Source organism: Toxorhynchites rutilus, chromosome 2, assembly GCF_029784135.1.
Source record: "Toxorhynchites rutilus septentrionalis strain SRP chromosome 2, ASM2978413v1, whole genome shotgun sequence".
NCBI classification, from domain to species: Eukaryota; Metazoa; Arthropoda; class Insecta; order Diptera; family Culicidae; genus Toxorhynchites; species Toxorhynchites rutilus.
Window position 1 is genome coordinate 276,229,244 of NC_073745.1, and position 25,335 is coordinate 276,254,578.

General features: G+C 38.7%; 1 protein-coding gene across 1 annotated transcript in view; it reads left to right on the forward strand.

Moving 5' to 3' along the window:
• Window positions 1–25,335, forward strand: part of LOC129771412 (protein pangolin, isoforms A/H/I/S-like) — a 311,746-nt gene that overhangs the window by 64,732 nt on the left and 221,679 nt on the right. The gene's annotated exons all lie outside the window — the stretch shown is intronic.

Sequence of the window (25,335 nt, forward strand, 5' to 3'; positions counted from 1 at the left end):
TGAATGTTCTGAAATTTTTAGAGAATTCATGAGCATTTCAGTAATCAAACCTTATTTTTAATTATGTATGAATAATGTTAATGAGCGGTTTTGTTATGATTTATCTTGTGTTAACTCTCCTATACTCGCGTGAAAATTACGCATATACTCACAGATTGTGTGTGTCTCTGTGATATTTCTATTGTGTATTCTTAGGCGTTATTGGTATTTATTTATAGAAAAATATAAAACTTAATGAAAAAACTCCAGAAATTTTTTTTTTAACTTCATTCAGTTTCAATAGTCCTTTAATTCAACCGCCTCATTTACTCTCGGTCTGTCAGACCTATGCGGTATATTCGGTATCCGGCCGGATAGCAAATATTGGCCGGATAGACCGAATACCGGATATCCGTTTTACCTCTAATCAATACTATCTCAAAAACTCGATCTCTACACACTCGGTCACAGAAATATATTTTGGAAAACGTATAAAAATAACAACAATGCGTGCGTGTGATGTGAACATACAGAATCGCTCTCAACCAAACGTCACGAAAACCGACGCGAGGCCTCCATCGTAAAAACTCGCACCGCTGTGTGCGATGTCTTCCATCCACAAAACCATCGACACTCTGAAGTGATTGTGCTTTTGAATTTTGTATCGAACAAATCCGCTGTGTGGGATACAAGCATTAAGAAAGATTGTTGTTTGCTTGTTGGCTGGATCGAGAATGTGTATTAATATCGCAAACGGATTATTTACTCACAATAAGTTTTAAGCGATCGGAATTGCAATGTTTTCTCTCTCTGCAAAGTCCATGGATTAAATACATCTTGAATCGAGCGTATTGAATACGTCTTCAAAAATTCGCGATTCGATTGATATGTAAATCATCAGCATTCGTTCACAGCAAAAATAGTAATTAACGTTAAAACTATTTCATGAAAACGTGACATATTTCCTAATTTTGCATCCTCACTTGAAAACGTTGTCCTGTGCCTGAAAACATGACTCAACCATTTTATAATTCATTCTCCTAGGCGAACCATTATTCGATCCATTGTTGTATTTCATCAGAATTATGGAAATTAATCCAGCGAATTCATGCGCCATCGTCTAAAAGTTCCCAAATTTGATTTCCAATAATGATGTCCGTAAAATACGAATTTAATTCATTCAAAGTTTTCCTAACAGCACTGATATTTTATACACAGTCATTTCTGCAAGTTGTATTGATCATCATATTTTTATTTTCTTCTGCTATGAAAAGATTGAAAAGTGATTTAAAAGTTTTTTAAATGTCAAAATCAGCGTAAAAATGGGGAAAATATAAAAACTTAAAAACGAAATAAACAAATGCTCCTGAAAGTTTGATATTTTAAGTAAAAGCCGACGGGTGAGTAAGAACGCGAATATTACCGGGGAGACTTAAGACTACATCATGGGCGATCAATTTTAATACATTGTTTTATTTCGATTTGTTCGAATTTTTCAAATGACAATGTAACTTTTGCGTGAAGTAATCAACCCGGAAAATGAATTAGTTTACTGGAAAAATTATTATTCTATTCAACGAATGCACATTTCAGAATGCTTCCACCGAGCGGCGCGAGCAATCGACACAGCGCCAATATTACCAAATTTACTCTCAGATTTAACAGCTGATCTAGCTATCTAGAGTTTAACTAACTTCGAATTGATAGACCTTCTAATTTATATCCCTCCACGCAATGTGACGTAGAATGAAGGGACCATACAATGTAAGCTAACGCCTGAACTGCATGGAAATTTTCTACTCGTTGAATTTTGAGAGAATGCGAGCGAGTAAAATCGGGAAAATCTATCTATTTTATTCGTTACATTGTTTACTTGTTTTGCCACTTTTGAACACGAAACATTGAATTGGGCTCCTTTATTATACGTTAAAAAGTCTAAACTTTCCAAAAATAATAAAATAAGTCATTTGCGTTTCTATTTCTGTATCGTTATAGTCAGCGAGCAGTCCACATCGTAGTTAGCACTGAGGGTGAATTTTTTTTTTTCGAATTAGCTTTTTGTTACTTTGTCGCTGCGTGACTCATTTTGTGAGACTTAGTGTGCATGCACAACCCCTGCATGGGTCGGTCGTACCGGGCGGGAAGATAAAATATGTTATTTGCGATTTCTATTGCAACATCGCTCAAGCCAGTGTGCAGTAGGGTGGCAGCGAAAATGGCATTCCTAAATCATGTTCGATTGAGCTGAATTTTGCACAGGTAATTTTTTTGGGCCAATACACAAATTGTACATGATCGGTTTTTGAAATTCGACGTTGAAATTTTTTCCATACATCCATTGCCACCCTAGTGCGCAGTCAATAGCATTCTTTAAGGTTGAGAGGTAATTTGTGAGTTTTCAAATTGGATTTTTTAAATGGCCACGTGAGAGCTGCCACGAAATTTTGCAAAAAAAATAATAAATATCGTTTTATTCTAAACAAAAAAAATAATAAATATCGTATATAGAACAATTTGGGAAGGGGGGGGGGGGTGTTAGACGGGCATGTGAAGAAGAACTTGAATTGTATCTTTGGAAACTCACGTTTCCCAAAATATGCATGCAGTTTCTTACAATTTAACTAAACTAAATGATGAAAAAATCGAATTAATCCACCTGGAAGTGATATTGTGCTTTTCAGCAGTATAAACGGGCTCATCTTTTTGCGTTTAGTTCCAATCATCTTCTAGACAGAGTTTTGACATTTTTGACATTTTTGATATTTTTGACATTTTTGACATTTTTGACATTTTTGGCATTTTTGACATTTTTGACATATTTGACATTTTTGACATTTTTGACATTTTTGACATTTTTGACATTTTTGACATTTTTGACATTTTTGACATTTTTGACATTTTTGACATTTTTGACATTTTTGACATTTTTGACATTTTTGACATTTTTGACATTTTTGACATTTTTGACATTTTTGACATTTTTGACATTTTTGACATATTGACATTTTTGACATTTTTGACATTTTTGACATTTTTGACATTTTTGACATTTTTGACATTTTTGACATTTTTGACATTTTTGACATTTTTGACATTTTTGACATTTTTGACATTTTTGACATTTTTGACATTTTTGACATTTTTGACATTTTTGACATTTTTGACATTTTTGACATTTTTGACATTTTTGACATTTTTGACATTTTTGACATTTTTGACATTTTTGACATTTTTGACATTTTTGACATTTTTGACATTTTTGACATTTTTGACATTTTTGACATTTTTGACATTTTTGACATTTTTGACATTTTTGACATTTTTGACATTTTTGACATTTTTCATATTTTTAACAGTTTTGAATGTTTTTAACATAAAAATCCGTTTTTATAGGCTACAAATCTGTTTTCCAGATATGAAATTCCTGCCTTCCTGAGACATTATTGATGAAGGATTATTTAGGCCTACATGTGGGTGGATTATTGAGAAGAAGAACGACTGCACGGCACACGAGTGCGATAACCAAATACAGGGAAACTTCGATATAACGTACCCTCGTTATAACGTACCCTCGATATAACGTCACTCGATATAACGTACATTTTACCTCGATATAACGTACATATTTCCAAAGTGTAAAGGAAAATTTTTTTCAATATTTTTTTTCTGATAGAACAATGAATTATTTTTATTGTGATGCTAAAACAAGTTTTGTACCTTCAATCAATTCCGAAATACAGCTGGTTTTGTGATTCCGGATTCTAAATGAATCAAGCTTTAATCAACAGTACGAAGGGAAACATCATGCGAAAGGCTGGCTTCGTCTTCTGATTGAAGTTATTTATTAACTTTACTAAAACAGCAACACAATAAAGTAATATAGACTACGTTTGTGAGTACTTTATTATGCTTCGATACAACGTACAATTTTGAAAGTGAAATGTACGTTATATCGAAGTTTACCTGTACCCCTTATAAATCATTTACAAAATTATACTCAATTACTCTTGTATTTCAATAAATCAATCGACCGACTAAATCCAGCAGACGGGAGGGGGATTTCTAATCTTCGAACGAGCAATGTTCAACGAGTTATGCCATGTTGTAACGTCCCGTGACGATTAATTAAGCATTAGTGTAAATCATGGAACCGTTGTGTGGTGCGAAACTTACAAACCTTTTTTTTTTGTTATTGTTTTGTTGCTAGTCCGCGCAACATGATTCCGTGAGCTATCGAGATTGCGTGCCACGGGAATTACACCCGAAACCACGCTATTTCCGGTAGAGTTTTTTTTTTGGATGCTTGGAACAGTGCCCCCTTTGGTTCTCAGAATTCCTCCGTCACAACCAAACGTCACGTCACGTGTCTGGTCGCTAATTCATTCTGCTCTGGAGGCGCAAAATGCCAAAACATGATCCAATCTCACTCCCCAAAATCGGCCTTCGCGGTAAGCCAACATCACTGGGGCGGGGGAGGAGTAAGAGCAGAAGAAGTAGGAAGCGCCTAATTCAATTCAGCCAATTGGCCCCGGGGGTTGGTTCGGAGGTCAGTGGTATCGTTTTTCACTATTCCTAGCGCGCAAAGAGCTCGCCTTCGGCTCGCCGTTGCCAGACAAAACAGAATCATGTAATTTAATTTGCGACGACGTTAAGATCTCTATCAATTCTGACGTACCTTTGGGCTCATAATTCTTTCCTGCTATCTCGAGTTTGCATCTCCCCGGAGGGGGCACTACCACGCAAACTATATGCATCGATGCTGTGTGAGTGCCTGTCAGATTTTGATACTCGGAAGACCACAACTCATGGTGAAGCCAACGGTCCATCTGTTGAGGGGCCTAAGTGATCTAATAGATATCTTCAGATTATTATGTCAGAGATGTGAAACCTCACAACGAAATTTTAGCAATTTTAGATTTTTCTAATGCTTGAAACCTTACCCGATTCATGCGATTCGCGCTGTTTGAACATTTCGCAATATGAGTTCGAACAACGGCCCCCATTTGCCGTCATTCCCACGTTTGCTGCAGTTGACACTCACATTCGTGTCCAAACCAAGCGGCTGCGATGTTGTCCCACCTGGAGAACCAGTTCGTCAAATACACCGAGCAGCAAAACCTATGGAACTGGAAGAAAAAAAAAATTGTTTTCATAAAGTAATTACTTTGCAGAGATATTTTAGCATGCAGTTTACATACACACATAGATCATACTGCTCGGTCGATTCTCTCTGTTTGCTGCTGCTGGGGGTATAAAGCTGGAAGAAATGATGGCTGGCCAATGCCGCCTTCGTCGGTTACCGGGCCGTGACAAATGCGATGAAAGTAATGCAACTTTTGCTGTCCAGCTGAGCGTGAGAAATCCTCAGTTGCCGTCCGCTATTCAGTAGAACGAAAGATGGACCTGTGGTACGACAAAGTATTTGATTCTGAACTCTGGAGTGGAATGGGAGTTTGGTCCCCTCTGGACAATAAGCTCCCTTGCTGCATTAGCTTTGATGCTGGGGAAAACACGAATACACATCAGCTGTCAATTTCGGGGCTCAGCAATAAAGTTCGATTCCGTTAGAATCTAAATTAATGAGGATTTTATCGAACCATGCTTGGTTTCCAACATCAATTATCTTCTATCGGTTTTCAGCTCGACCACTAGGAGCGCTACTATGAAATTACCAGTGCGTCGAAACTCGAACCCAGAAATAATATCGATCATTACATTCGGAAAAATGCACTGTTTCCATGGGCATATTTCGTCCATCAACCGATCTCTGCCATCAACAGAGGCCAAACAGAATGATCTATCATTTTTAATTAAGACAATTCTCATTGGAGATATCAGCGTAAAACGAAAACCGAAAAAAATCCCTCGAAATTGTTCGTTCGGTCGCTCGCTTGTTTTTTTTCTCTTCATTTAATTACCAAATATGCCACCGATAAAATTTATTTTTCACCGCAAAAATTTTTAACTTTCCTCCCTCACTCTCACTCCCGACCGGCGGGGCCGGCGGCCTCAAAAGTTCCGGGCAATCACGTCCATTAATTAATTTTTCATACAATGTAAATCGATTCCCCCTCCGTCACCGCCAGCGCCGTGTTCACTGCCCAAAGAGGGAGAGAGACGAAATTGCTCTTCAGGAAGTTACGCCGCATGTTCTCCATACTCCAGGACTTCCTCTGTCGCCGTTGAAACTGCGAATCGAATCAAGTGACGCGATACGTAGGTTACATCGTGCAGCGAGGTGGGGGGAAGGGCAGCGAACTTTCACCCTCCCCGTCGACCTCGTCAAACAGAGAGGAGCACCATCACTGCTAGTCACATTTCTCAGCCACGCAGATCATTTATTATCTGTTTTTTTTTTCGTGCCCTCACTCGCGTCTCACCGCGCGCATCTTCGAATATCATGAATAAAGATTTCGCCTCCCCTCTCCCTTGCCTCATCTCATTTGCCTTCGTCTCGCCGGCTCAAGCCGCCAAAAAACGAAGTACATCTAACCCTCGGGAAAGCGAGAAGAGCCAGAAAAATAGACACTTTTTTTCTCGAACAGCTTCGCTGCCTTCGCTCCTTTTGTTTGACCTCGTCCGCGCGTGAATAATTTGATTTCCTAACGTTCTCGTGTATAATTTAATAGAAATCCAGTTTCCACTCCTTCACCACTCCTTGGTATGGGTCTTGTTTCTGCACCCGGAGCGTGTAACGCGCGCGGGGGATTGGGTATGGCTGAGAGGTTAGTCATGAACTCCTTCTGCCGGCCAGCTGATCGATCGTCGGGAGAGAGAGAGGTGAATGATCCCGCAAATAAACGTTCCTCGATTGGACGGTGGACCGTCTTCAACGGTTGGCAGCGAGATTTCGTACTCTAGGATCATACACCGACATTAGTACCAGCATATGGATGCTTCAATTGCCAAATCGATAAACTCCATAAAACGAGATGTTGAGAAAAAAATATGATATTATTGTATAAAAAAGTATTATATATATATATATATATATATATATATATATATATATATATATATATAATCATATTTAATATTTTTTCATATATTAATTTTGTTTTTTTTTCTTAAAACTAACCGTTTTCCAGATATTTTTTTTATTTATGATTTTTCAGACCAATTTTACTAATTAGGGTGAGTGATAAGATAAATGGTCCACTACTGACGACTTTATCTGATTTCTGTTCAACGATGCGTTACAAGTGATTTAAATGACTCTATATTTGTGATGAATTTTTCACAGCAAAATTCAATAGACTCGAAGCTCTGTTTGTAATGAGAACCATCGAAATCTCAAAAATAGCTATCAATCAAATTCTACATCTCTTCCTTGTTGGAAAATCTGTTTTTTTAAATAAATCTTTAGAGATAGAATACTTGTTCGAACTGCAATGGCCGAGTAAAAACTTCTCTGTAGCGGATTTTCTCTAATGCGCTCAAAGCTAAAACATATTTATTTTTAAATGAATTTTCATAAATTATTAACAAATGCTTACATTTTAAGTTTTATCACTAAGGCTTATTTTCTGTCGCCTTCACTTCAAGACATCAATGGGATAAGTTCTAGAAACTTTTGGAACTACGCGTGTATTCAACAGCGCGAAAACCACTTGAATAATTGACGTGTTTCATTACGCCTGCCTAGACTCGTAATTATTGAACAACGGAATTTTCTACAGTCTACTAGATACTTCGCTGTTCCAACACTCCCCAGCCCATAAACCCTGGTCGTATTACTATTTCGTAGGGTCAGCAGGTTTATCTCCTAACTCCAGAACCGCTAGTTTAGCCACAGGTTTTCGAAAGCATCCATTAGTCATTCTAGTCAAGGTATGACGAACACGATCATTCTGTTCGATGAATATTTCGTCTATGATGCCCCTGATAATTGTACCTCCTTTACCATCATCCATCATTAATGCCAAGTCACCTACTCCAAGTGTCCGGCTATCCGCGTACCACCTACTACGTTGGTTCAGTGCTGCAGAGTATTCTTGGCACCAACGGTCCCAGAACTTCTTGGCTAGTACTTGCATTCGCTTGTAACTACTTCTCAGTTCTTCCGCCAGCGTAATCGATACTTGGAATGGGTGATGCTGTCCAGATGAGTTTCCATGGATGAAATAGTTTGTTGTGATCGTATCCAGTTCGTTGTTATTTGTTCCGGAGTATATCAGCGGGCGAGAATTCATTATATGTTCTGTTTCGGCCATTGTTGTCATGAAGATGTCGTCGTTCATTTTACGTTCATCACTCAACGAAACCACTATGTCCGGGCCCTTGCCCAGTATGTCATTGAGAAATATCCCCCATGAATTCGCCGCCGCACCTAACGTCAGTCGAATTCTTCGCGGTTTCTTGGTGTTGGTTACCACATTCAATGGTAAGTCCCACGGTTTGCCCGGTTCTACTTTGGAGATCTCCTCTGATGTTGCTCTGTGAGCGTACCCCTTCTCGATGAAGTCCTCGAATGCATGCCTCATCTTCTCTCGCAAATTCTGTTCTATCTTGAATTGAGCCCTTTGGTCCTCATCAGAATCAACCCGATATGCACCCGGCTTCTTCCGTTGGAAAGTGTTTTACCAACACTTGATCAATCACTTCGTCAGACCGATGTATGCCGCAATACTTCTCGCTGGCCGCGCTGCACCCTGGTCCGGAAATCGTCCACCCGAGTTTGCAACGCAATCCAATTGGTTCGCCTGCTTTTCCGATTCTCGATTCAATAGGTGCTATTAGGTCCATGTTATCCAACCCGATCAATAACGTCCGTTCAGCATTTTTTAAATCAGCAACGATCAAATCTTGCAAATGTTGGAACTCACGAACCACCTCTCCGAAATTCGTACTCTGTCTTGGCAAATCCAAATGTTCGATAGTGTGCACATCTTTCAACGAATACTGTTCAGACAACCCTTTTCCAGCTACGGTCAAATTCACCCTCATCGATGTCTTCTCTGTTCGAGTCACCCCCGATGTCCACTTCAAATCTAGAGGCCTTACTGTTCCTTTAAGTCCCAGCTTCATCGCCACGTCCTTTTCCAACAACGTTTTGGATGAACCCTCATCGAGAAATGCGTACGTATCGACGCGCTTGGTTCCGTTAATCAGTGAGACTGGGATGACGCGAAATGTAACGAAAGGCGTCGATATCCTATGATGCACCATGCAGCTAGATTCGTCCCCGCTTTCAGATTGATGCAATAGGGGATGATGTTTGCCGTTACAACCGGATACATTGCACTGAAACTTGTTCCGACATCGTATGTTCCCGTGATTGTAGAGGCACAAGGCACAAAGGTTCCTGGTGTCCACCAATCGAAGACGTTGCGGGAGAGACAGTTCTCTAAACTCCTCGCAGTTACGCGCTTCACGGCCGAAGAATCTAGTTGCGATCTGTCTCCTGGTTCCATCTGCGTACCATTATGAGTGTGCACACATCCTTTTTCCTTTGTTTGGTTCCTCTCAAATTTGTTCGAATCCGTTTGATTTAAGAATGTCACCTCGCTTGCATCTTCAACCAATTGCTCCATGAAATTTCCAAAAGTCCGCATTATCATTGGACAGAAGGCTCTCTTAAAACGTACCCACTCCAGCTTGAAACTAGCAGGAAGTTTATCTACCATTTCTTGGAGTAAAACGGGATTGCATAGATGTTCTTGTTGATTGGCAGCCTCCAGATGGTCACACAATTGTTGTACTGCCATACCAAACCTGATGACAGTATCAAGACGTTCTGGTTTTGGTGGATCTATACCCCGTACTTTCGAAATTAACGAACGGATCAAAATTTCTGGTTTCCCGAAAACTCTTCGTAATGTTTCCACCTTCGGAACAATTGCGGGCAGCACCAGTCTACTCCGAACAGTCTCGAGGGCCGTACCTTTCAGACTTTCCTGCAACCTTATCAAATTTTCCACATGAGAAAATCCACACGCTGCATTTGAATTCTCGTATGAACTGATGAAAATCGGCCATTCATCAGGCGCTCCTGAAAACGCAGAAAGTTTCTTTGGCCACACTTGCCTAGCCATTATTTGATCCGGATTAGGCCCCAACATTCTGGGTTCCATAGGATCGGACTGAGGGATCGATGACTGTCCAATTGTCAACGGAGAACTTGTTTGAGGGTAACTGCTCGGGACTGGATTCTGATTGCTTCTTCTTGATTCTTCAGGATGATGTTCCGATGGTGCTGGTAGTGCTACGTTATTCAACTTTCCACTCCCCAGCCCGTCAGATATCGGTAACTCATCGATCGGTGACGGATGTTCAGGTAATGACGGTGTTGCATGCGGTTCCCATTTGACTGACGGCACGAGTTGATTACGTGACGGAATACATGACTCCGGACGAACAAATGGCGTTAACGGTTGGTTCTCCTAGAATCTTTCATGGTTACTTTCCCTAGCGGTCGGAATCGGGTCAAGCCTAGGGGCCTTGGAAGGAACAGGGTTTTCTTCCGCTCATGAATGCTTATCGATCCACGCTTTGGTCCTATTAACACTACTCACATTCGAGCATCGAGCGCTATCTCTACCATCGTCATCGTCGTCGCTTTCTTCGCCGAGGTACGAAGTCATTATTTTGTATTTTTTCCGCATGTACTCCTGTTGCAAGGCAAGTTCCTCTTGCAAACGCCTGAGTTCTAGATCTCTGCTCTTTTTCTGCCTAGATGACACGGTGTTGCTTCCCCTACGGCTTCGGTACCGCTTCTTGAGGCATATGTGACATAACCATGTATGATGCTCTGTTGATTCATCCTCCTCTACACAGGTATAGTGGAACCAGATTCTACGATCATCACACGCCATCATCGCACGCTCGATAGAGGGCGCCTCCTGACATATTTCACATGGTGTGACTCTATCGTCCACAGAAGCCGGAGTTGACATCTTGCGACCTTCCGAACAAGATTTAAAAATATTTGAGAAATGTTCGAACTGCAATGGCCGAGTAAAAACTTCTCTGTAGCGGATTTTCTCTAATGCGCTCGAAGCTAAAACATATTTATTTTTAAATTAATTTTCATAAATTATTAACAAATGCTTACATTTTTAGTTTTATCACTAAGGCTTATTTTCTGTCGCCTTCACTTCAAGACATCAATGGGATAAGTTCTATAAACTTTTGAAACTACGCGTGTGTTCAACAGCGCTAAAATCACTTGAATAGTTGACGTTTTTCATTACGCCTGCCTAGACTCGTAATTTTTGAACAACGGAATTTTCTACAGTCTACTAGATATTTCGCGGTTCCAACAATACTCCTGGGTGGCTAATTCTGCTATATCTTTCAGGTAATGTCTACTGGCACTCGCATTTCCAGACCGCAGCTACCCAAGACCTAGCAATTCCAAAAATGGATCAGTTCAAAACAAAAAGTTCTGATGTTGCCTATACCTCGTATACTATTTTAATTTTAATTTATTGTTCAACGTAAGAACTTCTATACATCACCCTCGTATACTTCTTTCAGAAAAATTCCAAACACGTTTTTTCCTTTCGCCCTAGAGAGTCCTATTTTGAATAAGGATGGTGTAAAAATAAGGGATTTCACCGATTTTCCCACTGAACCGATCTATCACCAGAAAATAAAGGGTATTTCAGGGAACTATGGAAAAAATACCGGACTGTACTGCCCAAATATGCATGGTTGACGGAAGCGCCAACTGCATTTTTATATTGGAATAAAGTAACAAAAATCATAAGACCCCTCCGGCCCACTTTTGAGCGTTAACATTTATTGATAAGAGACAGATTAATCTGTATAAAGTTTTCACAGTCATGATTTTTCAGCTAAAACATATTAATGCATATTTGGGCAGTGTAACCCAATTATATACTTCTAGGCGAAACTAGTTGAACTTTCTAGAGGATAGAACTCATGTAAAAAAGTCTCTGCTGTCCGAAAATAATATAAAACTTCTAGGCAAAACATATAAATCTATCATTTTTTGTGGTTTTTGACAGACCAGAGAGTCCATTGAGCTCAAGTCATTTTTCGAAGGCAGATACTTTTGTAAATAACACACCAAAAACTCAGAAAAGATTTTTTATATATATTCAATTTTCATTCCATTCTTTCGCTATTTTCGGCGAATATACTGTTTTTTTGCAGCTTGAACCAAGCGAAAAATAATTAGACTAACAATCTGGAAAGACTCATGCAAAAATGTTTCAGCTGTCCAAAAAAATGGCATAAAAAGCAAGAATCTCTTCGATCTCGAATTCTCAAAAACCTTCACAACGATTTTCCAAAGTTTTCGATCAAAAGTAGTCATTTGGTATCGGTTTACAAATTTTCCTGTTAATTCAAATAACTTTCATTTGCCGTAGGAATATTGAACATCGGTTAAGCAGTTCAAAAGGTAAATTTTTCGAAGTTTTGAATTTTGGATGGAAATTGTTACTTGATGTTATCTGAATATTTAAAACACGTAGTCCTGATCCTTACTCAACTTTTTTTTTATAAAACTCTCACTAAAACTCATCATTATAATAAAAAAAAAAAACTATTATCGGATAAAGTTTCCGTTCAAGTTTTTTTTTACAATTGTAAAAAAAACGTGTTACTCTATTACATACAATACAAACATGATACGGAAATTTCAATTTAATTCAAAATTTTTATTTCAAAACTGTTTTTATTCCAGCTGAGAAGTTATTATCATTTTCGTTCCGCACAACGGAACATCATGTCAATGTCGTCAATGCGATGTTTGTTTGTTAGCTGTCACTGTGTTTTTCGAGTTCGGGTATTCTATAGAAACACAGAATAATCTGTAGCCTTGGCAACCCTGTTGGTAGGAAAGCATGTTTTCCACGGTTAGCCAATATTATTTTCTTTTATATTATTTCTTCTACAGTTTTTGTACAGAAATTAATAAAAAAAACAGCATTTTTTTCACATTTTTTTTTTTCTAAATATTCTCTTATTCAAAAACAATGTTTTTCATCACAGCATGGCCAATTCGCTCATTCTACGGTAATATTCCACATTCTTGGTCATGTCATGTCGAAAAAGTAAACATGCTGTTCGAGCAAGGAATAAGTTGTGGTTTTACAGAGAAGATTTTTTTTTACCGAAGGCTAGTGCCTAATATGTTCAATGAATTCTTCTTGTGCAAAGGAAATTACTATTATTTCATATTATATTGTAATATTATTCCTCACGCAGAAAGAGAACAAATTTTATCGAGAGCAAAGTTATTGTGTTTGATCACATGCACGTGTTGTATTCTGAATAAGTTTTATCAGAGATGTTTTACTATGCACATTAGAGCAGAGATCTGCGGTGGTGAATCTTTTCATCTTTCATTTCAATAATAAACTCAACATTTGTGGGATTTTTCACATTTATCGAATTTATTTTTTCGCAAATCGACTACATCACTTACATGAATATAATTATTAACTTCTAATAAATTTTACTTTTTCTTCTAATTACAGGTAATTCATCCAAAACATTTCATCGATTGAACCAGGTGTGCATCTTCACCGTTTGTGGCCCAACAGATATGTGACCAAGTCAATATTTTTTGAAAATCACAAAAATACAGAAAGGTCGTCAATGCAGATGTCCACATTTAACCTACTCTTCTCTGGTTTGATAGCACCTTGTTCTGTGTTCTGCACGTTTTTTTTGCAGATGCATCTGAAGAAATTAAGGTTTGTACTTGAAAAAGTCTCATTCGGATTCATGCAATTGCGATTCAAATGCAATTAACCATACTGAATAGTATCTGTGTTCAACATCGCATATGTGTTTAATAGTAATGTAATTTTTGATCATCTCACAATAACATTAAGAGTTTGCCAGGGTACAATATTAAGGTTTATTCTATTCTCCTCATACTTAAATAATGTCCTCCGTGTTGTTCAGATTGGCGAAAGTCATCTTTTTCAGTAGATTAATTAAGACATAGGAAAAATTAATGGTTGGGAGCAGTGCTTGGAAATCTGCTAATATAAAATAAACCACAATGTGTCATGCTATCATTTACGAATATATTCATCATTCGGCGCTGGCCACAGAGTGAAATTATGTGCCGGTAGCATTGAGGAACTAAAACGAGAAAGGTTTTGTTTCTCACTAGATGTGTGTTGCTAGTAACACTTTGCGGTTTACATGAGTGCAAGCTGTGTCACAAGTGGGATATTGCTGTCGGTGGTTCTATTGCCTGACACGAGAAAGACAATTTTGTTCGCAAAATGATGGATTCTTGCATTCTTGCAGCACTGAAAGCGATCATGACGTTTTGGTTCGCATGATTTTGTACCATGGCCAAAGCAGAGTTTTCTGTTCCCCATTCGTGTCATGACTTGTACATGCCAAAACAAACGAATGTCACTGGGGAAAAGGATTTTTGCAAGATCATATTTGAATAGATGGAAGATGGATTCAGTGAAACATTCAATCGGTAAACACTGATTGGGTGTGCAAAAACAAACTAGGATTGAATGTCAACAAATAAGTGTAATATTGTGACATACTATGAGATTGCGGCATCCTTTGAAATTGGTTCCAACTAGTCTATTAGGAATATTGGACTATTCACTATTCAATTGCGAGAAGGATTCATTCTCTTCAGATTCCATATAGGGGAAGTGGGGGCATAGTAGTCACCCTAAGGAATATGTCCATTTCCAGCGTCCACATAGCGCTTCAATTCCCGTTTTTCTAAGAATATTATAGTTCAACTCATTGTTGTTCAACATAGCGAACGACTTTTACTATAAAATTTCAAAATAGTACATCTTTTATCATTAAAAAAAATGAAAAAATCTAACTTAGTCACTTAGTAGTCACCTAGTGGGGGCAAAGTGGTCACTCGCACATATCAAGCTAAATGTATGTGTATTGTTCGTCCAAATTTGCTCCAATCATATTTGAAATAGTAGTACATGTATGAAATAAGCTTGGCCTCTTCACCTAGAGTCTCAATTTAAATTTTCTCATGCATACAAAAACGTAGTAAGGAGCACATAACGTTCCGCATAATGAGTCTTGGTTTAGTTGGAGTGGCATCTTTTTCCAGAGTCAAAGCCACAAAAGGAACCTCTTCAAGAGCAGAATGTGATGAGGTATATCAGCTTAAGCGAACAGAACATTATAAGTCGTTATTCACCTATGACCACTTTGCCCCCAAACATCAAAGTGGTTTCTAAGCTAATAAATCGCAGAGATTAAACGAAATATCTGTTCACCTCCCCTAGAATATGTGAACAGTCGCCCAAACTAGTGAATTGTCCAACATATAAGATTCAATAAACTAAATTTCCTTAGACACCATGCGCACAAAACTACGGCCTTATGGCTATCGAGAAAGCAAATTCTGTTTTTATTTATTTTTTTACTCTACTGAAGTACAGGGTGACTCAAAAGTCATTAAATTTTTCAAACATAAGGTGGTTATCAATAAGGCATCTATATAGTTATACTACCAAACAAGCAGGTGACCACTTTGCCCCCAGTACCCCTAATAAGACTAAATCAAAATATGCAAAGCAATGGTGCTGTATTCAGAAATCATATCTAGAAGCAGAGTTGGCATAAATACATATTAATTTGTTTGTTGTGTGTGCCTTTGGAATCCGTGAATCTCTAGTTAAAGATGATAGATTTTTCGGATTTCACACAGAGTTAAAAGATTTTTTTATCTTCAAATCTGCTTTCCAATATTGGTTGTTATTTAATGCTGATATTTAAGGAAAATCTTTTTCTGCGGCAATTTCTACACCCCCACATATGTTTTCGTCTACTATAGAACCGATTGCATCTGTTCTAGGTTAAAAATAAGCTGATATATAATATTTTTCTTGTGCGAATCAAAATCGAATGATCTGATTCTCAAGTTTTTTTTTCAAATTTTTACCGGTTCAGTATCTTGATACTGTCTTCTTCGTAACTTCAAATAATCACTGCAGTTTTAGCCAGAGGACTTTTGCTCCATGAAAACCGTTTGAAATCCATCATTCAACACTAAACCTTCCACGAGGGGTCAAATGACCCTTTTTAAACAGTCAGTCAATATTTTCTTGCAAATTACATTGTCATAACATTATTCGTCTATACTACTTTTCCTAAAACATACATCGAATGTATTTTTCAGTGTTTACTCCTCTCTTGCTATTTTTTTTACTGAGAAATATATGTAATCTGCCCTAACTACCGCAACGGGTCATTTGACCTTTGCAAACATTCATATGATATCAGAGAGATTTGTATTGTATTGTTTTGTATTGATTTTTGGCTATTGCTTTATATATTTTGTTGTATTTGTGAATGAATAGTGAATGATCAGAAATAATTGTATTGCTGACTATCCAAGCGAGCTAACAGTAACCATTCCAAGCTGCAGTGCTGTTTTGCGTGTCAAACATTATAATTTCGATATTTTGCTAATAATTGAGGGGCTTAGAATGAAATGGGTGTAAGTGATTTGATCGATTTCTCTACATCGACTCTCTCTTTTGGTCATAACTTAGCTGCAAATACATTCCCAGCTGTATTTGAAAATGTGGAAGATAGGTCAGAACCTCATCTATCGGATTGTATAGCAAAACTTAGATTGGAACGTTTTTGCAGTTGAGTTATTAACTAAATAAAAAGTTGATGAAGAGAAATCGATCAAGTCACTTATACCACTTGCATTCTGGGCCCCTCAATTGTTATAAAAAAAATGTCAAAATATACAGGAGAAATATGCTGTGCCACGTTTCTCAACAAAACTATATAAATCGACAAACTATTTATAAAAGGTCACTTGACCCGCTGTGGTAGGAATAGGTATACATGAAACATCGGTAGGTTTAGTGTTAAGCGTGCAGAGCAAAGCGTATCATTTTCTATATTCCGATTGCAAAAGACTGGAACTGTACAAAGTTGACAAACACGCCAGACGAAATCATGATTTGCAAAAATAGCTCCAGTTAGCGTTCAATGCTTCGCGCAAACCAACAGAAAATGAAAGGACCCACCGAACCGAATGGTCACAATCGCATCCGTGGGGTCCGAAATGTGTCCCCGCCAGGGCAAAAGATCCACTTTTCCTGTCAATTACCAACGTAAACTATTGTTCGTACAGTGACATCATGACCATCGCAGAGCTTTCTGGGCTGGAGGCGTACGATGGAAAGCGCTCACCCATAGCTGGGGGGATGTGGACGAGGAGCGCTTCTGGAGAATGGGGGACCCAAGACCACACTCTGCAGTGCAGCGAACTGAAAACGGCGACCGACCATTGCCATCCTCGGCCCCAACCATATCTTTCTCGTTCGGGGAAATCACTTTGACAGGTCTCCATAATTTGGACATTTTTTCTTGGTCCCCTACCGGGTCCCGTCCCCCAAACAGTCCCGTCCCGGGGGTATTCGATTTGAACGCTTTGAAAAGTGGTTGTTGCTGCCGCAAAAATAAAATGGAAGTCGGTCGCTCGGTGTACGATTGTTATATTAAATTTCATCAACGTTTCATGTTTTTATATTCCAGCTCTCTTCTCGCTCGCTCGCTGGTAATTTGATAACGCATATTCATATTTCGACAAGAACCTCGTCTCGAAGAGACGAACGTAAGATAATGGGGGCGGGAAGGTCTTCTTATGTCCCGTTTCGAGCAGTGTTAAAAGCGAAGAAGATGGAAAAAAGTGCGTACATTTTTGGGTCACCCGAAACACAAAACCATAACATTGGGTGGCGTGTACATCTCTTGGAACTCGTAACATCGCGTAAAAAACGGTGCTATCTCTAAACACACTCGCCGGCGGTGGCGGTGGCAATGGTGCATTAAAATTACGCGCTTAGATGCTCGGTGGCTTGGGTACCAGCTACCGCGACATACATTCGAACGGTGCGCGACATACAAATTGAAAAACAACCAAAGTGCAGGTCCAGCTCCGGAGCAAAACAAGCCAAAGAGATACAGACACAAAAAATCAGCTGAAAAAAAAACCACAACAAAAAATCGTCTTCTGCTTTACGCTAAACCGAGCTTAATGTGTGTTTTTATTTGTACGTTTTTCGGTAGTCGGATGAGCGAGAGGACGCGTGCGGGTGCAGACGACGTCGTGGTGTGGGAAGTGGTGGCGTCTACGTCTCGACCGTGGCAGACATTGCCGCCGCCGTCGTCGTCTGAGACTCAGCCAAGTATCGCAACTGTGTATAGCTGCTGGGGCGCACCACACAACTGGAAAGGCATTCGTGGCGAGGGTAAACGACCTGCCACTCTTACCTGTCGGAAATTCAATGTCAAAAAGTTGGAGCAAAAAAAAAGTTGAATTAAATAAAATAAAACAACTCTTCGCCGCAGAGCAGCTTCAGAAGTTCAGCGGCGCTCTTGTACAGCGCGCGCAGAGAGTCGTGCAGCTCAATTAGGGGTTTCCTGGCGGAAGGCTATAGTACCACCGCCCGGCAGTGTACCCGACTATCGAGATCGAGTGCGCACCGTAGTTTAGACAAGCATCGATATTTATGGGTTCGCTTGTTTATGAGTTCGAGACTTCTTGGTACTCCTATTCTCCCTCCCCCCCCCCCCCATTGGGTTGCAAAATCACTAGCTGCTGCATAAAGGATGCGATGTGAGCCGTTTTCCCTTCCTTCTTGAAAACCTGTTGCAAGTGAGATTTCTTCGTGCGGCCGTGGTTAAGCGGAGATCCATGGTGCATGGTTGAAATCGAGATCGAAATTTTCATGTTGGGGAACTTAGGGTTAGACGTGCAGTCTCCGTAAAAAAGTGTGCTATGAAAAATCACGGAAAACGCAGTAATTGGCAGGATTTTCAAATATTTTTTCATGGAAATCGTATGGTCGCATTCACATACATCATCAACGGCAACTTCGACGTCGGCAAAATAAGTTGACGGTGACGTCGAATGTGTTTCACACTTTAATCAGTGTCAGTGTTACCAAATCACTCAGATATTTTCGGCCCTTGTTTCATGCCAACACCCAAAATTAATTGTTAAGCTCATGTTTTGTCATCCCAATTTATGACATTAAATGAGACATAACATAACAGAAAATGTCATGACTCACAAATACTGGTAAGAATTGTATAATATCAGGGGTTAGACATCAATTGAATATAGGCTACCCGAAATCAAAATCAATATGGCGTCATTTGTTTATCAACATATCATTTACGAGGATTGAAATCGAAAAATGCGCTGCTTTATTCTAACTGCATGAGCGATTTTCATATTTCAGTTTCACATGGAGGTGTTCACATTTAACATGGAGTTTAAAGTTAGTCACTATTCGACTATATAACCGGACCGAGTTGCTTTCTCTGTTGATGCGGATTGTATGAGGGTGCGCTGTTGCTTAGCTTACAACAAGCGAAGACAAAACGGGCGCTAGAATTTTATGTGTGTGTGTGTGGGTATAGAATGAGGGGGAATTTAGTATGTGCTGATTTTGGGCTCACTTGTTTTGAGTTCGGTGCGCTTCGTGCCAAGAATGAAGTTTGTTTTCAGCGTGCGTTCGTTTTCAGCGCACGCTGATGAAAATTGAATTCGAGCGCAACACAGCGTAGGTTTTCTGAAGACTGCACGCATACATACAAACCATTTTTAAGCTTTCAAAATAGCTCATTATTTGCGCATTTGACTCTCATGCACAGGAAATGGCATCTTTTCTGCCAATGATGAAATGTTTTCTGCTAACGCTAGTTTGGTTTCTGAACAGTATAAAACCTTTTTCTCATATCTGTTTTTGTATTATGTAGTCTGGCAGCAAATTTGTGAACAGTGGCACGTAGCAAAATATTTGTGAACAGCGGCACATATTAATACGTTTGTAAACAAAAATATTGGATTTAAAATCCCTCGGCATTTTTGGTTCGGCAACAAAAATGTCTCGAAAGTTGGCAGAAAAATATCGGAAGCGGAAGATAAAAGCAGTGAATCAAGAATTATCCACAAGAAACGCGTCGATGTCTTTTGACATTTGGGTCCGTTGTTTTGGTAAGTATTTGGGCACGCATAATGGCATCAAACCTCGCTTATTTAACACTCCTATACCCTTGCATACGATCTGACAGACCGAGAATCCATGAGGTGACTGAATTAAATGATTTTAAACTGAATGAAGTTAGAGAAAAACATAGTTGGAGTTTTTTCGTTCAATTATATTTTTTTCTTCATATAATACCAATATCAATATTATAGAGACGCGCAAGGTCTGTGAGTATATGAGTCACGATTTTGCGCGCGAATACAGTATTGTAATGTGTGTGCATGTAATGTAACGTAATAACAAGATGTAATATGAATGTGCTTAGAACACTCGTTGTTTTTGTTGGTTTTTCTTATTCGAACTCGTTTTTGTTTTTTTTTGATAATAAAGAAAACAGAAGTGGTAATTTAATGCATGTGAAGAAAAGTTGAAATATGCAGTATAAGTACAAATCTCATTCTATTTTTCTTAAGTTCGGCGACTTACTCTGTCCTACCCCACAAGCTTCGGTTGGTTTTACAGTGGGTCACTTTGCGTCACCCGAAAACAGACATGCTAACCCAATTTTAAAAAAAAAACTCGAAAACTTGAAGAAAACTGGAAAAAGCTGGGAGAATTGATTTATTAAAATTATTCCTCAATTTTGTTTATATTAGCAGAAAAGATTAGGATATACACTGCCAGTGTCAGTATTTAGTATTGATACTTACGTATTAATGCTGCCGGAGCGTAATGTTCATTATGAACTTATTTTTTCGTAATGGAATTTACTCTGAGGCAAATATAATGGGGGCGAAATCCTCATATAAAGAGTACATAAGACCCAGGCGACCCCAAGCCACCGATGTGACGCAACCCGAGTCGACCGGCGACCCGCCGTCGAAAGCGGGGTTCTCTAGCAAAGCAAACCTTTTTTCCAACGATTGCCCGATTAGTTTTTATTAATTTTTGCTTTGAAATATATCATTTATGTTTCAAAGCAAACATTAACAGGAAAAACGTAATGCACCAGACAAACTAGCTAACGCTCAGTCGAACCTAACTGAATGATCGTCTCCTATGTTTCGAATTAACCGGTTAATCGGTGGAAACAGGTTTGCTTGCGGGAGGCCACCACCTCCGACGGCGGATCGGCGATGGACTCGGATTGTGTAACTTTGTATTGTATAACGGGTTGAAAAACCGAAACCGTATCGGTTATCTGCCTGCCTTTTTGCTACATAAAATTCATCCCATGGTTTCCATCCTTCGCTATCGCTAAAGGGACACAATTTGGGATGATTTAATGACCTAGATTTTATGAACTATTTGCTGATTGCCAGCAAAGGAATCCCTATCTATATTTTCCTGTTCTTATCTTCCACTACGCCACCCGTGTGGAATCCTAGATAAACATTTTTGTGTCTTTGCCCTATTCCTTCTCTGCCCTACGTGATCATTCCATGCGCCCTAAGGACGCGACTTGAACATACAATTTTATCTCCTCTCAGGTGGCCCATACAGTGCTCTTGCCTTAGGGCTTATCAAAACATGCTTTTCACGAAAAAGGTTCAAGTGGAAAACATCTTATTAATTGCTAGCAAAATTTCTACTGGTATCTCTGGCGCACTTGGCATCTTGAGCTATATAGATAAAAAAAAACCCGAAACATGTGATTTCCCAATGCTGGCATTATTTTGTTTTTAAAATGCGCGTTGCGCTACAAATTTGATATTTGATTAATTTAATTTATCTTTAGCCCTGCTATCTATGCTGGATCCGTAACAATCATTCAATGGTTGCTTAAGAATGCGGCAGAATAAGAAATGATGGAATAATTTTCCTCAGCAAAATTATTGTCGTTCTTTTTTATTGCTAAAATTTTACCTCACACACACACATCCACCCTGCTCAAACAATTCTTTATGCTGTTCTTTATCTATCACGTTTGAGATCAACGGGATTGCTTTCGTGCTGCCCATTTGAAACCTTTTACGATAGCGGAATCTGGACAAATATTCTGCAAACAAGCAGCAATCGCCTCACATTCTGTTGGTGATTTGTTATTCGCTGTACCACAAGCGCATAATTGCAACCCAGAGTTACGAATCTTTTCATTGAAACTTGGAATTGGTGTATTCGTCTATATTTCTCGAGCCCACTTTCACATCATTGAACGCCTATGTAATTCGGTAATCCATGTTGGACATTTAATATCCGTATCGCAAATAATACAATGCCGTATGCTTGTCTGATGGAGCAGTTCTCATCCACGCAAGTTTCGTTTCCTAATTTTTATAATATTTTTGGGCGTATTTTGAGTGATTTGTTGTAAGATAAAATTAAAACACTCAAAACCTTTGAATAACCCCTCGTTTCTTCATGTTATGACAGTTAGAGCTGTGCGGTATTGTTAGCAATCGATATTGAAGCGATATAAACAAAGTGTTGTTTACATTGTATTAAACACAGCATTAGATAATGATTTTCTCAATTTCGTTCGAATGAAAAACAATTCTGTCAAGTAAAAATAGCAATTTCATGCGTCTTTATTATTAGAACAACATTTCTCTTTTGTGAATCTGCTCTTGAGTCCATGCTCAGCTAGTCTGAGGCGTTCGATTCTGGTCGTTACCGCCAACGAAAGATTTTCCTGGATGACCTTAACCGGTACTTTTGAAGATTTCTTCACTTCCCGGATGATTCGTTGATCCGTGCGGCCATCGGTCTTCCGAACTGCTCTCCGGCTTCGGTTTCCGAACTTCTCTGCAATCTTCCGCTGTGAAATCTGCTGTAAATGATCCTGAACAACAAGATTTCGGACCTTTATGCTGATTTTCTTTCCACCCATTTTGATTTTGTTGAAAACTCTTTGTGTAGACAACATCAATCGACTGTTATGTGCTGAAGTTAACAGCACTTTGTTTATATCGCGTCAACTGAATCAAAGGTTGTAAATACTATCGCACAGCCCTCACATAATGCTGTCACATAATGTGGAAATACGGGCTTACTCAAAGGTTTTGAATGATTTAAATATATTAATTTTTTTGGTGGACTTTAATTTTTGTCATCGCATATTTGTACACTTTTTAAACAAGTCATGTAAGGAAGTTTGTTTACTTATAACAGAAATATGGCAAAACTTGTTAATTACTTGAACGAGTAATAGTTATTATACAATCCTATGAGATTACGGTAGTACTTTTTGATGGAATAGTCCAGAAATTGAAAAAAATATAGGAGGTTGTGTTTAAGACACGACCGCATTGTTGACGTATAACTACGCTGTAGTTTAATTCAAGTCGCTTATTTTTAACTGCGGATATTATTTTATAATGCTACGAAAATTTAGAAATAACCATTCTACCAGTTTGGTCGCCCTGAAATGTTTTTTATTGTAGAATTATTTGATGATTCATTCTTGTGCTCGCAGAACAATACATGCTCGAGATAAGCGCAGCTGTCATCCTGAGTGGAGAAAGTTTTGCTACTGGCAAATGAAATAAAATCACATACAAAATTTCAGAACGACATTTACTTTCTTGGTGACTAAATAAACGAAATAAACTCTATCTGTTAATCACAATAACCTCGTAAAGAGTAGCCCCTCCTTGTTTATATTTATCATTACGACTGCATAATTTGCAATACCAAACAGTCGTCAATCATAGCATAACAAAACCGGCGATTGTTGCATCGTTACAGGGCCAATGCACACGGGAGCAGATACAAATTGGTTTTCAGCGTAGCGAAGATGCACTATTTTCACGTACGGGTTATGAAGCATGCACGTACGCTCGAAAATGGCCATATATCGATGGCTTAAAGCAACTATATATACACACACTTATCTCGCGCTCTTCTCAACAGAAGCCCTTTCTGTTAATATTGTCAGTCTAGATATGCTTGACTGTCATCATTTGTGTAGAGAGTTTTCCTAACGTCATGCGAAACCAAATTACTGACAAAATTCCAGAACATTTATTTTCTTGGTGAGCTGACGATAGCCTAGCTTGATGATTCCCCACACAATTGTGTAGCTCAGAACTTCAATGCAATGGCGTCACTTTGATGCAATGATTGCAATGCCAGATTCATCAGCGAATGAGTAATTTGGTCGCGTCCACAGCTCAATCCAAAACGAAGACATGTGATGACGTAAAACAAGGAAGAACAAGCGATATTCATTGCTTTGAATACAGAACGATACTGAAAGTTTGACTTCATTCTTTGTTTGAGACTTTAAACTTCTTCAGTTCATTCGTCTCTAACCTTCAAAAAGACCCTTGGAAAAGTTTACTTTATTCATAATATTACTCCTCCTCCACCCCCCATTGACTTGAGAAAGACATTCGATCCCTCGCCGTCCAGCTCGCCCAGCAACGATGTTGTTCAGTCGATTTCCTCACGAAGAATGAAAGTTTGCTTCGGCGAGATCCACTGTTTAGGCAAATATTCCCCATCGTTCTTCTTCTTTTCCTTTGTTCACGGAGACTTTACATCTTACGATTTCCCCTTCGTTGCGCGTCGATAAGTTACTCGTTATTGACAGCTTGGTTCGGGAAAATACACAAATGGACAGAATAAATCTATGAGGAAATGGGAATGCTTCCAATTTTAATCAATTCAAACCATGCACAGACTATGAGATTGTAATGTACAGCATATCAAACAAATCTTAGAGAATTTCCGATTCGATTTGGTATATAAATCGCCAAAATCCGTCCACGGCAAAAATAGTTATCAATGTAAACTTTATTTCATAAAAACGTGACCTGTTTTCTGATTTGGCACCTTAAATGAAAGACATAGTTCTACGTCAAAAAGTTTTTAAATGTGCAAGGTGGACTTTTTTTATACCTATCACTGTATACTCTAATTGAATCCGATGCACTGGTGTATAGTTTCAGTGCAGCACTACATCGCAAAAACGAAAACAACATCACGCATCATCACGAACAAAGGAATGTCAAAAAGAAGGATGCCAACTGGTGCGAAAACACGTTGCCGTACTTCTGTGTGCTCATAGCAGATACATAGATAGATAGATATACTCACACTGAATTTTGTTTTTCTTTCATTATTAAAGAGATTTTCAGCTAAAGGCTGGTTCATCTCTAAAACACTGAGAAAAATGAATATCATTTTGTAGAGTCAAAAACTTGAAAATGACGAAGAAATAAAAAAAATCTGGATAAAACTGGAAATATCCAGGAGAAACTCGAAGGTTGGCAACTTTGCTCGGAAGTCACATTGCGTTTATCAACTTCTTCATCTTGAGAGTTAATCCTTTGAGTCTCCCAATTTCCACGATATAATTTAATGACTCCGATCCACCATTCTGATTCCCATCAAGGCAGTTCATTTCCGACGACGACCCCCATTCAGCCCATAATTAATACTTCAATCCTGTGTTATT